The 13,415-nt window shown below is 43.1% G+C and overlaps 1 long non-coding RNA gene across 1 annotated transcript in view; it reads left to right on the forward strand.

Annotated features, from left to right (window-relative positions):
- LOC138157721 (uncharacterized) overlaps positions 1-7,578 on the forward strand; it is a 27,922-nt gene extending 20,344 nt beyond the window's left edge. Inside the window, exons 2-3 of the long non-coding RNA XR_011167442.1 lie at positions 5,362-5,534; positions 7,245-7,578. This is a non-coding gene — a long non-coding RNA (uncharacterized lncRNA). The remainder of the gene's footprint in view (positions 1-5,361; positions 5,535-7,244) is intronic.
- Positions 7,579-13,415: the final 5,837 nt, after the last annotated feature.

Below are 13,415 nucleotides of genomic sequence, written 5' to 3' on the forward strand. Positions count from 1 at the left end.
CTTCCTTCCTTCCTTCTTACATTCTCTCCAGTGACAGCTTAATTCATTACCTAGACAGAACATTTGGAAGATGCATACTGAGCAGAGATTTAAGGAAGTTCTAGCCCAGAAGGTGCTTGATCAGTCTTCAGTCTTATCTCCCTTTCTTTTTGGCCATGGTTCTCCTCACTCCTGACACCTACAGGCCTCAGCCAAGTCAAACACCATGGCTGTGTTCCTGGCTATGGCTCCAGTCTCTGGCCATAGGCAGCTTCTCCTTATCTCCCTGCCTAGCTGGCATCTGATTTTCCATTAGCAGGGAAAAGTGATGTATCAGGTCACTTGTTTTAAATTTTATTTTTTAAAATGTATTTTCTGAACTAACAAGCACCTATTTTTCTCTCCCCACCCCCGACCCCTGACCTATTTGTTGCTGAACCCCACCCACATGGGTACCCTTCTGGTCACAAGCTCCAGAGGCTCCTTGGGATGCAACTCTCTCAGCCTGGCTTCCTCATTTCAAAACAAAACAAAACCAAACCTCTGGCAAGCTTATTCATTACATTTCCCCATTGTTTTGGGATTCAAGCACACTCATAGCTCCTCACAAGAAAGGCCGGTAAATGTTTCACTATTATTAACTAAATACATAGTTTACTGACTCATCAGCAGAATTGCCTTGTGTTGTATTTGTAGCCTCTTTACATAATAGCAGATTTAAGACCAACAGTGGAACACAGACTCCTGTTTCTTAGTCTCTTGTCCAGAATGGATAAATGGGTCATAGACTGATCTGGGTGTGGTTTGGTTGGGTGGTCTCTTTGAGGTTTCTTCTACTCCCAGTGTGGAACGTTGCCTGAAAAGCTTGTCATCATGTCCTCAGATAATATCTGAGTCATTCGATCAATAAACATTTATTAAGTGCCTACTGTGTGTCAGACTCTGTGCTAACAGGGATACAAAAACTGGCAAAACAGAGTCCCTGCCTTCAAGGAGCTCACAGTTCAATGGGGGAGACTATGTGCAAACAGCAAGGTACAAACAAGTTATAAGCAGAATAAATTGTACGTGACTGGTACAAGGTAGAAACGAGGTAGGTGGTGCAGATAGAGTGTTGGGCCTGGAGTTAGGAAGACTCAACTTCCTGAATTCAAATATGGCCTCAGACACTTACTACCGTGTTTCCCCGATAATAAGACCTATCCTGAAAATAAGCCCTCCCCTTACTGTGTAAGATTCCTCTAAAATAAGCCCTCCCCCGAAAATAAGCCCTATTGAGATTGCTACTGTAGTGAAGGTGATCCCCTGTGCTACCCGCTACATTACGGTACCCTCTGTATGCACCGTCCCCCCCCATGAAACGCACGCCATGCTCTGAGCTGCATCCAATCAGAGCTGCAGCAGTGAGCGTGTCATCCTGTTCTTCCCCAGTGATTTGCTTATTGAATAAAGGTACATTTTTTTGTTCACATTTACTTGTTTATTAAAATTGCTGTCAATGTTCATTAAAATAAGCCCTCCCCTGAAAATAAGCCCTCTGGTGTTTTTCTGTCCAAAAAAATTAATAAGACAGTGTCTTATTATTGGGGAAACACGGTAGCTGCATGACCCTGGGCATCACTTATACCTGTTTGCCTCAGTTTCCTCATCTGTAAAATAAGCTGGATAAAGAAATGGCAAACCACTCCACTATCTTTGCCAAGAAAATCCAAATGGGATCATGAAGAGTTGGACACTACTGAAATAAGTTAACAGCAATAACTATATTATATGTTATTATATATTATATTATGATATACAATATATAATATACACATATACATACATACATATATACCAAAGTTGGAGAATAGAGAAAGACAATCACTAAACTTGGTCAGGATCTTGGAAGTCTGCAGCTAACAGCTACTTCACTGAGCAATTAATATGGAACTTCAAAAGAAGGGGAGGTTACTGAGTGATGATGGTAGAAGGAGAGCCTGGAGTGAGACAGGGGGGAGGAATAACAATATAGCAACCAGTGCTGGAAAGGGTGGCCAGGGAGTCTGTGTCATCAGGAGGGAGCCTGGCCTCAGTGAGTTCGAGAAGATGGAGGGAATTAGAAAGGAAAGGCTGAAAATGAAAGCACACTTGTTCATGATGGAACAGGCATTCCAGAGAGCACCGTGAGTAGACTTCAAGTGGGTCATTGATGAGACTAGGTTAAAAAAAATAGGAATAAGGACGAGTAAATGTTTAATAACTAGTCCTCAAAAATGTATTCCTGACACACTTTTACATTTAATTTGCATTATTTATATTTCTATCCCTTTCTTAAGTCTAGATAACTAACAATAAATAGAGCTCCAATTCAGAGTATTTGCTGATGCTATGAAATACTGAAATCAACATGAGGCTCTTAGGAGAATAGTTTGGACTGTCTACAGCACATCCCAAAAATGAGGTCAGAGGGAGATAGAGAAGGGGGTTGGAGCAACGTCTATGAGGGGAGCTCAGAATCACTGTAATGGGGAGTGTTTGATGGGGCTGTTGTTATTGTGCAGTCATTCAAGAGTGTCTGACTCTTTGTGATCCTATGGACCATACAGACCATGGGGTTTTCTTGGCAGAGATACTGGAGTAGTTTGCTATTTCCTTCTCCAGTGTCTGAGGTTGGATTTGAACTCAGGTCCTGACTCCAGGCCCAGTGCTCTATCCACTGAGCCATCTAGCTGCCCTTTGATGGGTTGGGTAGGAATATGCCAGTCATTGAAGAATGAGTTCAAGTAGATTAACATTCTCCAAAGGGGCTCAGCATCATGATGGAGTTGTCCCAGTACATCAGACAACTATATGTAGCTGGAAAGTAGGGGTGGGATATGTCTGTTTAGCAAGGAAACTGCTGTGGAGTTGTAGGAGGCAGGACAGGGAGCTTGGAATTTGGTGACTGCCCAAGGAGGCCTTGACATTCTCCTTCTAAAACAGTACTTCTGGGACAAGAACCATTTGAGATTGAAACCTGAAAGCATCTGGGGTGTCTAACATCATTGTTTGCAATTTGGATGTCAAGGAACTATAGCCAGAAATCTATTTGGCCTCCAATTCCATTGCCTGAGGTAAGAGAAAGGGCATTGTACTTAGGCTGTGCCTTCCTTTTTCATGATTCAGAGCTGCAGAGGGCTGAAGCTGTTTACCTAGTGACAGAGAGCTTACTAACTCTACTTCCCCCATCTCTCGACTATGGTGGACCTTCCATTCCTGAGATTAATTGTTCCACTTCATTCCAAAAACCCACTGGGATAGCTGATCTCAAGGAGTTGGGAAAAGGCTCTTTAGCTAATGGCCTAGAGGCAAACAAATGTATGTCATTTTCATTTTTGTCTATTGAAGGCAAATGAAGAGGAAAAGGACAGAGCTGTTCTAGCACTTATCTGTTCAGTCCTCTGCTTCCCAATCATGGCAGCCATTTTTCTGGAAAAGAAATACCCTGATGACTGCATTCTCACAGCATTTACCTGCCCCACCCTCAATGCCTCTCTCATCTCTAAAACCAGTGAATGACAAGCCCAAATTTTTGCAACTGCTCTGTATGAACACACTATATGACACTGAAATCTGCAAATCACTTTACATACATCTTAAGAGGCTCATAGATTCCAAAATTACACAGTTGTTAAATATGTGAAAGAAAAATTGAATTCAGGTCTTCCTGATTGCAAGTCCAGCGCTATGCACTGCACCACCTAGGTGTCTCTATGAACATAGATGCAAAATAAATACAAGATAAATTAGTCACGAGAGGGAACTAAAAAGCAGGAGAATTAGGAAAGGCTTCATGTAAGAAAGAGGTAAGGAAGGAGGGTGCCAGAGAGACTGTGTAGGTAAATGCATGGAGGAGGTTTTGTCAGAGCTTCCCAGCATCTCTGTGGACCATGACTGCAGGTCTAATTCTCCCCATTTGAAAGATGAGAAAATGGAGGTTCAAAAGGATTCCATCCCATTTAATCAGTATGCCTTAAGCAGGATGCATGTGGTGTGATGGAAACACCCCACTGGATTTGACCTTGATTCAGATCCCAGGCTATTTGCTGCCTCTGTGAACTTGTACAAGTCATAACACCACACTGGTCCTCAGTCTCTTCATTTGGAAAATGAGAGGCTTTCACCAGCTGGCCTCTGAAGTCTCTTCCAGCTTCAAATCTTTAATCCTTTGTATAAGGCACCATGCCAGGTACTGAGGTCCCAAAACCAAATTCCTTTAGTGCCTGCCTTCAGCATGCCTACATTCCATTGGAAGAGGTTAGAGATACAAAGAGCACAAGAAATTGGCAGAAAAGACAAAGGAAATAGGGCCAATGGCCCCATATGTCCAACCTTACCCACTAAGCAATGCTCCCTATCCATAAAGGGAGCTACAAAATGCAAAGTGAACTCGCTTTTACACCATACAATTGAAAAAATCTGACACCAGGTACACTCGTGGAGTAGACTCCCCCTTGGGAATCTCCTAGGAGATCTCATCATCCTGAAAGGCTGAAACAGCTTTGGTACTCTCACCTCATCAGGACCCTCTGCCTCTCTTATAGGAGGACTGGAGGGAGGAGCCAAGAACTCCCCCAAATCTCCAGGTAAAGGAGACTCTCCAATCAGCCATCTCTTCATTTCGCACGCAGATGTACTCCTCTGGACAGGACTCCTTCACACCCCAATGCCTGGCACATTTTCCTCTCTCCCCTCTTCACCTTCCCTTTGTGTGTGTTGTCTTCCCCTGTTAGATTCTAAGCTCCTCTGAGGGCAGGGAGTGTCTTTCTTTTTTTTATTTGTGCCCTCAGTGCTTAACACAGTGTATATTCAGCACATAGAAGGTGATGAATAAATGCCTGATGACTGACAGATATTTAAGGTCCTTCGCAGCCTGAACTCAAGCCGTGTCTGCAGCCTTGTTCCCAGATTTTCCCCTTCCTTCCAGCTAGACCGGATTTCTCCCTGTTCTCCTCAATTGTAGTTGTTGTTCAGGTGTTTTTAGTCCTGCCAACTCTGTGTGACCCCATTGGGGGTTTTCTGGAGAGGTTTGCCATTTCCTTCATCAGCTCATTTTACAGAGGAGGAAACTGAGGCAAACAGGGGGAAGTGATCTGTCCAGGATGACACAGCTAGTGTCTGTTCACTGCACCACATAATTGCCTCTCCTAAATAGATCCATCTCTTTATCTTTTCCTTCAATGCCTTCCTAACCTCCATTTCTGCTGCTGAAATCCTCTGTCCCTCTCATTTCAAATCTTTCCTGATCTCCACCCTCCCTTGTCCCAGTCAGAAGGACTCTCTTTCCACTGAACTCTCATGAAACTTAGTTATAACCCCTCTAGGGCCACTTACTCCATTCTCCATTTTTTTCTTCTGTAGGCTCATAGAGATATCCTGACATGGTGGTAAATTGATGGACTTGGAGTCGGAAGACATTGGTTAAATCCTGCCTCTGACATTGACTAATGCTGACTTCCAAGAAATGCACTTGCCCTGACTGATCATCCTTATCTATAAAATGGAGATAGTACCAAGCTCATGGGAGGAAATCTGTGAGTAAAGTGTCCTACAAATGTCAAGGTCTATGTAGTTGGCATTTATGTGGTGCCTAACAAATTATATCTCGTTGGATCCTCACAACAAGCCAGAATGGGAGGTGTGATTATTATACCCATTTTACATATGAGGAAACTGAGACAGATCGAGGTTAAATGTCACACCCAGGGTGACATAGCTATCTGAGGTCATATTCGAAATCACTCAGGACTTTCTAAGTCCAGTGTCTCCTTGAGAGGAGGCACTATGTCTTGGTGCTTTAGTACCACCTGGGTGCCTAGCACAGTGCCCTTCCAAAAGAATATAGAATCACTAAAGTTGAAAGGAATATCGGTGGCCATCTAGTCCACTCTCTGCTTGAAATCAATGCCCTCCATAACATCAAGGGTCACCTGTGTGTTCTCTGCTTCCCCACCAGGCTCTGGAACCAGACCATGCTTCCTCCATAGACAGAGACCACTCCTCCCTGGTCAACTGAGGCAACCACAGAGGAGGATGGAGAAGTAGAGGAAACACCTGAGTATTTTCAGGGATTCTGGGGAATCAAGTGGTCATGACATCAGGTCATTGACTTTAGAGCTAAAAAATACCTCAGGGATCATCCGGCCTAATTCCCTCAGCGAAAAAATGAGGAAACTGACATTTAGATAGGGGAAAAGATGAGTTGACATGTTTCTTTTTTCCATTTCTCTTAAAATATTTACTGTTTGTATATCACCCTTATTTTCAGATAGAGTCCTCTATTCTTGGCTACCCAGTGAAGCTTTAGCTGAGAATTTTTAATATAGCCCTTTAACCAAGAATTTGGGCACATACATGTATTTGTTTGCAAATAGAGCCTTCTATGCCTTTAGCTGAGTTGTTTTTGTTTTTTCATGAGAAAAGCAGTTTAGCAGAATTAATCAATACATCTTCTGGACCTGCCAGTATATGCAACTCTCTGTAAAGGAAAAAGACATTGCCAGAGAGGTGGAAAGGAGACCAGGGTGCAAGTCTGTTCGTATTCAACACATGAGCCAACATCCAGCAAATATGGACAGACTTGCACCCTGGTCTCCTTCCCACCTCTCTGACAATGTCTTTTTCCCCTTACCTAGGCTTGCTCCAGACAACCAAGCTGCCTTGAGCTGATAGTGCCACCATTGTGCACACTCATCTCTCCTAAAAAAAAAAAAGGCAGCATATGTTGATTTTTTTTTTAGTGTAGATGAGTGTGCACAATGGATCTGTGGACATCTACCTATTTATACTTTGAAGGATATTTATAGATATGGCAGTTTTAATTCAAAGTATCAAAAATTGAAATAGGAGAGAAAAGGGGAATGTTCCATTAATACAGAGCTGAGGAAAAAGCTGAGGTTTGTGGAGATTTCAATTTTCTAGACTTGGAGCTAGAAAAGACTTAACCCATTTTACAGAAGAGGAAAGTAAGTCCTAGGAGGTAAAGTAATTTTCACCAAAGTACTAAGTGGCAGGAGCAGGATTTGAACTCAGGTCCTATGACTCCACGACACTCCGGCTGCTGTGCCAAGGGGCCTCACAAAGCAATGGCAGAGCAGGCCAGCCCTAGGATCCCCATAGTTCTAGCAATTCCAGCAATATCTTCAGGTCTGCAATCCTTTAATAATCCGCATCTCTCACCTGGCTGTAAATGCCCCAGAGTGGCCTAGATGCAGGAATGAGAGAGGTTCTTTTTTGTGTTTCAGTCATGATTCGTGGCCCCAAAAGGAACTTGATCTACCAGAGAAAACCTGAGAGCAAAGAGAAGGCCGCCAGATTTCCTTGGTGTCTCTGTGGCAACCAAAAGCAGCAGCAGGACAGCCTTAGAATTCCTATTCATTGGCTTCTGAGATAATCTTCTTTCTGGCTGAACACATGTTCTACTGCAAGAAAGAATGTGAAGGCCCATGAGCCTCTGTTCCAGACATTAGATGCTTTGGTGAGTCACTAGCAGACCTGGGTGGATGTTTCACTTTCCCCGAGGGTGTCAACTGGGCTGGTGGTCATGTTACAGGAGCTGTGGCATCACTTCCAATGCCCTAGGGCTTTACAAGTTTCCTAGTGACTGGAAATTAGATCAGAGAGTGGCACCCACAATTCTCTTTAAAATGAACAAACCATTCTCTGAAAGAGAAACCCTAGAGCCATGATCACTGGACAGCAGTGAGCGTTCCTCCTGCTTGAAGGTTTATAAGGCACTTTACAAAGATCTCACTTGATCTTCACATTAACCCTGGGTAGAAGCTGCTATTATTATGTATGTTTTACAGATGAGGAAACCATTCATATTCAAGGTAAAGAAAAGATAAATGTCTTGCTCTGGATCACATGGCTGGTAAGTGTCTGAGTCAGGATTTGAACTCAGGTCTCCCTGACTCTAGGCCCAGCGCTCTCTTCATGGCACCTCCAGCTGCCTCACAGATTTAGCACTGGAACAGAATTTAGAGCCCATCCAGTCCAACCCAACCCCCTCATTTCACAGAGGAGGTAACTGAGGTGCAATTATCTGTCCAAGGAAACTCAGTTGATAAGTTGCAGAAAACCAGGACTTAGACTCCATGCCATCTTTGTCTCAGTCTGTCTCTCCTTCCATGGTACTATGTCATGTGACTCAACGAGAAACCGTTCAACCAAGATTGAGCATCAATCAACCAATAAACATTTATTAGACATGTTCTATGTGTCAGGTCCCGGGGTACAAAGACAAAAGTGAAACAGCCTGTGACCTCATTATCTTTCTAGGAAAGATAACATATACATAGATAGGAATACATCATTAAGTGCCTGCTGTGTCCTCAGGCCTAGGGGAGGTGTGAAATGCATCTAACATGTTGCCTCTGCCCTCTGGGGGGAGCATAGAGTCTAATAGTCACACTGAGATGCATGCTGTCAGAAACGTGTGCATCTCACTCATGTACACCACATATATACGTGTTACAGACATACACACAGACCCACATCTGTCCATCTTCTGAGCTATTCTGCTCCAAGCTGGGCAGTTGTAGCACATGTGTGTGCATACACATGTGCAAAAGTATATGCACATGTATGTGTGTGTATATATGCACATATGCATGTTGGTGTTGGTATCGTTCGGCTGTTTCAATCATGTCCAATTCTCTGTGACCCCATTTGGGTTTTCTTGGCAGAGATACAGGAGTGGATACTCATTTCCTTCTGCAGATGAGGAAACTGAAGAAAACAGGGTGGAGTGACTTGCCCAGGGTCACACAGCTAGTAAGTGTCTGAGGCTGGATTTGAACTCAGGAAGATGCCATGACTCCAGACTCCAGGCCTGGAACTCTGTCCTCTATAGCGCCACCTAGCAGCCCCATATGTGTGCATGCTTTTATATATGTGGGTATGTGTCTACATACGTAACACACACATGAATGTATATACACACGTATATGCATGTGTGTGTGCATTTCCTTAATCATTCTTATTCCTTTTACTTTCCAGAAGATTGGGTTTGGGTTTCTTTTCCCACTTCCTTCTGCCAACTAAACTGTTACATATTACGTTCTATAAATTTTTATATCTGAGCAGCTCAAGAGAACAAGGCTAGAATACATTGTTCCCTAGAGTTAAAGAACATCCACTTTTCTTTCTGAGTGGAATTTTCCGATAATGAAGGATCATAGGATTTAGAGCTGGGAAGCAGCCTAAAAGATCCCCTAATCTATCCTTCTGGTGTCAGAATGGAAAAAAGGGGGAAAAAGCCATAACTGGGGCTCAAAGGTCCCTGCTGTTATGAACCTGTCACTTCAATGATGACAGCAAGAAGTGAAACCCAGCTCTGATTCAGTTTCCAGTGGTGCCTGTGTGTTCAGTACAACAAGCAGCCCTGCCCTGTGCCAGGGAGAGCCGACGCAGATCTTCAAATCTGGAGGAGCCTGGGACTTTTACTTGGTGCTTCTAGTTACCTCAGCCTTTTACAGCATCATCAATCAGCCAGAGCTTCAACTAAGATACACAAGTAGGCCTCAGACCCCGGGACAAAAGAGAGGGGGCACTGATCCATTGACTCTCTTTCTGCAGCTAGGAACAATGAGGCTGGTTATTAAGAACAATTAGTTAAGATGTGGAGCTTACAGATTTTCACTGCTTCCACCCTATGGTCCACACCTCAGGTGAACTCCCTGAAGGGGAAGGTACAGCTGCCTCCCTATGACCAGAGGCCTCTCTTCTCCCCTCCTCCCTCAAAAGAATGCATTTTTAAAAGTCGATTCAAACTACACACTGTGTCATTGCAATGTGCCTTTCCTCCCCAGTTTGACACTAGAGGATTAGATGAGATCAGCGGTTCTTTACCTGGGATCTGTAAATTTGGTTTTTAAATATTTTAATAACTGTATTTCAACATAATTCATTTCCCTTGTAATTGTATATATATTTTAGTTTATGCATTTAAAAACACAGTTCTTAGAAGAACATAGGATTCACTGGGCTTCCAAGGGAGTCCATCACACACACACACACACACACACACACACACACACACACTCGTAAAAAACCATTGGACTAGATTATCTCTAAGAACTCTTTGCCATAAAGAGAGGAAGGATCTGGGTTTCCTCTCCTTTGAAGTCTTCAAGCAGAGGATTGTCTCAGCAAGCACCCCAAGCGTCCTCAGGGTTTGCTGCCAACACAGGTTCTTGGATCTGCTTTGTTAAAGGAAAGCAACTCAAAATGGGTTAACAAGCTTACTTTAATCAGTCAAACATATATCGTTTACCTCGTTCATGGGAAAAAGGTCAGCACCCCAAACTTCAAAGTATACAGGCAGAAGTATCAAGACAGAAACAAATCAAGTAGACAGCTTTCCAAACTGTCCAACCATTACATCCATACCAAATCAACATCTGGGTTTCAACATCTGGGTTTTTCAAAGCCAGGGGGCTCTGGACAACAGCTTCCCAGAATCCAGAACCAATCACAGAACACTTCTCAAAGTGAGCCCCAAAACAAAGCTACACATCAGGGCTTATATAGCCTTCTCCTGCCTCAGAGAATGTAACAACCTTATTGACTCACTGGCCAATCAAGAAGTATCTACTGAAAAACAAGCCTCCCGCCCCAGGCTCCAGGTGCACTTTAGCCTAGGGGCAGGGAAGATCTTTAAATTTACATTTCCATTACAAGGATGCATGAGCATTTATCCAGTATGTTGTTAGAGGGAGAACATTTCAGGAATGGGTTGAATTCAGTGGTCACAGGCATCCCAGCTTTTAAATTCTGTAATTCTATAATGCCCAGGTAGGGGCCAGAGAAAAGTGGGGGTGTGGGAGAGCCACATTGTTTGCTTCTTTGCAGAGATGGGGGTTATGCACAAAAAATATTACATGGACCCTCAAATTCAGATGAAGTATTTGTTAGCTTTGCCAAAATGCTATTCCTTCCCCTTCTTTTTTTTAGTGGGTTGAGGGGAGGGCATGGGTATATTCAGAAATGGAGGGGATACAAAAGCAGAAGATATCAATACAACTTTTTTTGCTTTTTTTTTGAGGGGGGAGGGCAGGGCAATTGGGTTAAATGACTTGCCCAAGGTCACACTGCTAGTTTTTGTGTTAAGCGTCTGAGGCTGGATTTGAATTCAGGTCCTCCTGACTCCAGGGCCAGTGCTCTATTCACTGAGCCACCTGGCCACCCCAACATTTTTTAAAAAGAAAATAAAAACTGATTTGAGGTCATTTTTTGCAAAGGTTGGCTCCTGCATGGAAAATGTTCATTCTGGTTCCGTAATCAGTTACAAAATATTGAATGATAAGTAGGACAGTACCAATTCTAGGTGAAATACGAGGTCAGAGGAGGCAGTCATACACCTGGTCTATAGTAGTTGGTAGAAGGCTTCATGGAGGAGGAGGGGCTTAAGTAGGATCTTGCAGGATGATCAGGACCAGAGAGACTGAAGGGCAGAGAATGGACCTAGCAGGCATAGGACTAAGCCACCAAGGCTATGGATTCCATTTCTGCTCAGGTCATTTTGTTTTGTGCAAAGAAAATATTTGTTCTACTACTGTAGAATTTGCTTTTGAGAGGTAGTATGGAGAAATAGCTGGATTTAGTCAGAGAACTTGGGTTTAAATCATAGTTCTGCCTCTTACTCTCCACATGACCTTGAGTTATTCCATATCTCTTTGTCCAATTCCTTCCTCTATAAACTGAAGTTGGATGGACTAGGTAACCTCGAAGGTCCTTTCTCCTAAGTCTACCCAGAAAATATCACTAGGACAGAAACTATGACTGTCTTTATGCATCATGCAGAGATAATCTGGAAGTGGCAAGAACTCTGAACTAAGATGTAAGAGATTTGGGTTTGAGTCCAAGGCTTGTTACAAACCAGCTCTGTGCCATTGAGAAAGTCATGCAACCTTTGAGGCTCATCTGTCACTTTAGGGGATTGGACTAAGTGGTCTGCAAGGTCCCTCTTGCACAACCATTCATTCTGTGACTCTCCTATTATGGTAAATACACCTTAAAATGCATATGGTATTGAGAATAGTTCAAGAGTGTTATCTTCCTAGGTTAATCTTCAACTTCCCCTCTCTCCTTAGCTTCTTCTATGCTATCTTTTAACATGTCACGTTTTAAGACTTGCCTGGCTCATTAGCACCTCTTCTCAGTGGTTGGCAAGGAAGGAGAAGAAAGGAAAATCACATAGGTCAAGTTTGCCACCTTTAACAATTTTGATAAAAGATTCAACTGGGCAGGAGGCAAACATATATTTCTAAAATTAGACTCTAACATTTTTTTGCGTATATCCATTTTGTTCCCAAGCTCATCGTTCCTTGTTAGCAAGAATAACAGCGAATCTGTTGTGGGAATGATGCAATTCATAAAGTTAATTCTGTTTGGTTGCCTTGTTTCCAGTAAAATAGATCCTCCTCAGCAGCAAGATCTTAGGATAGTTCTCTAGTGCCTCTGACCATAATTCTCCTGGCTGGCTTCCAGAACCCACTGTTATTGGTTCCCAATCTACCTGGAGAGTCTTATATCTCCTGGACATCCTGGGAGACTCTTGTCCATGTTCTTTCTGTAAAAATAATGGGTAGCATTTAAATAATACTTTTAAGATTTGGGAAGCACTTCATGTGTGTCATTTCATTGGATCCTCACATGAACCCTGGAGTGTGGGTGCTTTAATTATTGCCATTTTACAGATAAGGAAACTTAGGCAACTTGCCCAGGGTTACCTAGCTGATAAATATCTGAAGCAGGATTTGAACTTAGGTCTTATGAAGTCCAGCCCTCTGTTTACTGGACTACCTGACTGCTCTGAATCTGCCACAAGGGGCTCACCCAACACGTTAGAGTCCTTCCTCCGATATTCTCTTGACTTTGGAGGGTTGCCAGTGGAGCACCTTCTGAGGACTTGGTCCAACTCAAAGTAAGTAATTCAAGTATTTGCTAATTCCTATTGTGTGCAAGGCAGAAGCACAGCCTCTCAGCTGGAAGGAACACAACCCATCTGGAATCAGGAAGCCCCTCTGCATCATCTCCAAATGAATGTGTGGCCATCCTCAGTTTGAAGATGTTCCAACAGGAAAATAGAACAGGCACCCACTCCAATACTCCAACTCTCCATCATCTGGTATTTGACTATAACACCTTGCTGCCTTTTAAAATAGCAAGGAATAGGAGACAGAGTAAGGATTGGAACCCAGGTCCACTATACTGACCCAATGCTACTTTCCCCTAATTCCAAAAACACCCAGAAATATTGGAGGAATCAGACATATGGCCACAAAAGTCTTCAGGCTCTGTAACTTACAAACCCATTAGTCTTTACAGCCTGGCTTCCTTTGGACTCGTGGATGTGAATGACTCTCTATTTCTCAATAGCCAGGGATGATTTCCTCATCTTGTAAACTTGA

Source organism: Petaurus breviceps, unplaced genomic scaffold (assembly GCF_028583685.1).
Source record: "Petaurus breviceps papuanus isolate PSGF00001 unplaced genomic scaffold, PetGlider_PUasm1.0 173, whole genome shotgun sequence".
NCBI lineage: Eukaryota > Metazoa > Chordata > Mammalia > Diprotodontia > Petauridae > Petaurus > Petaurus breviceps.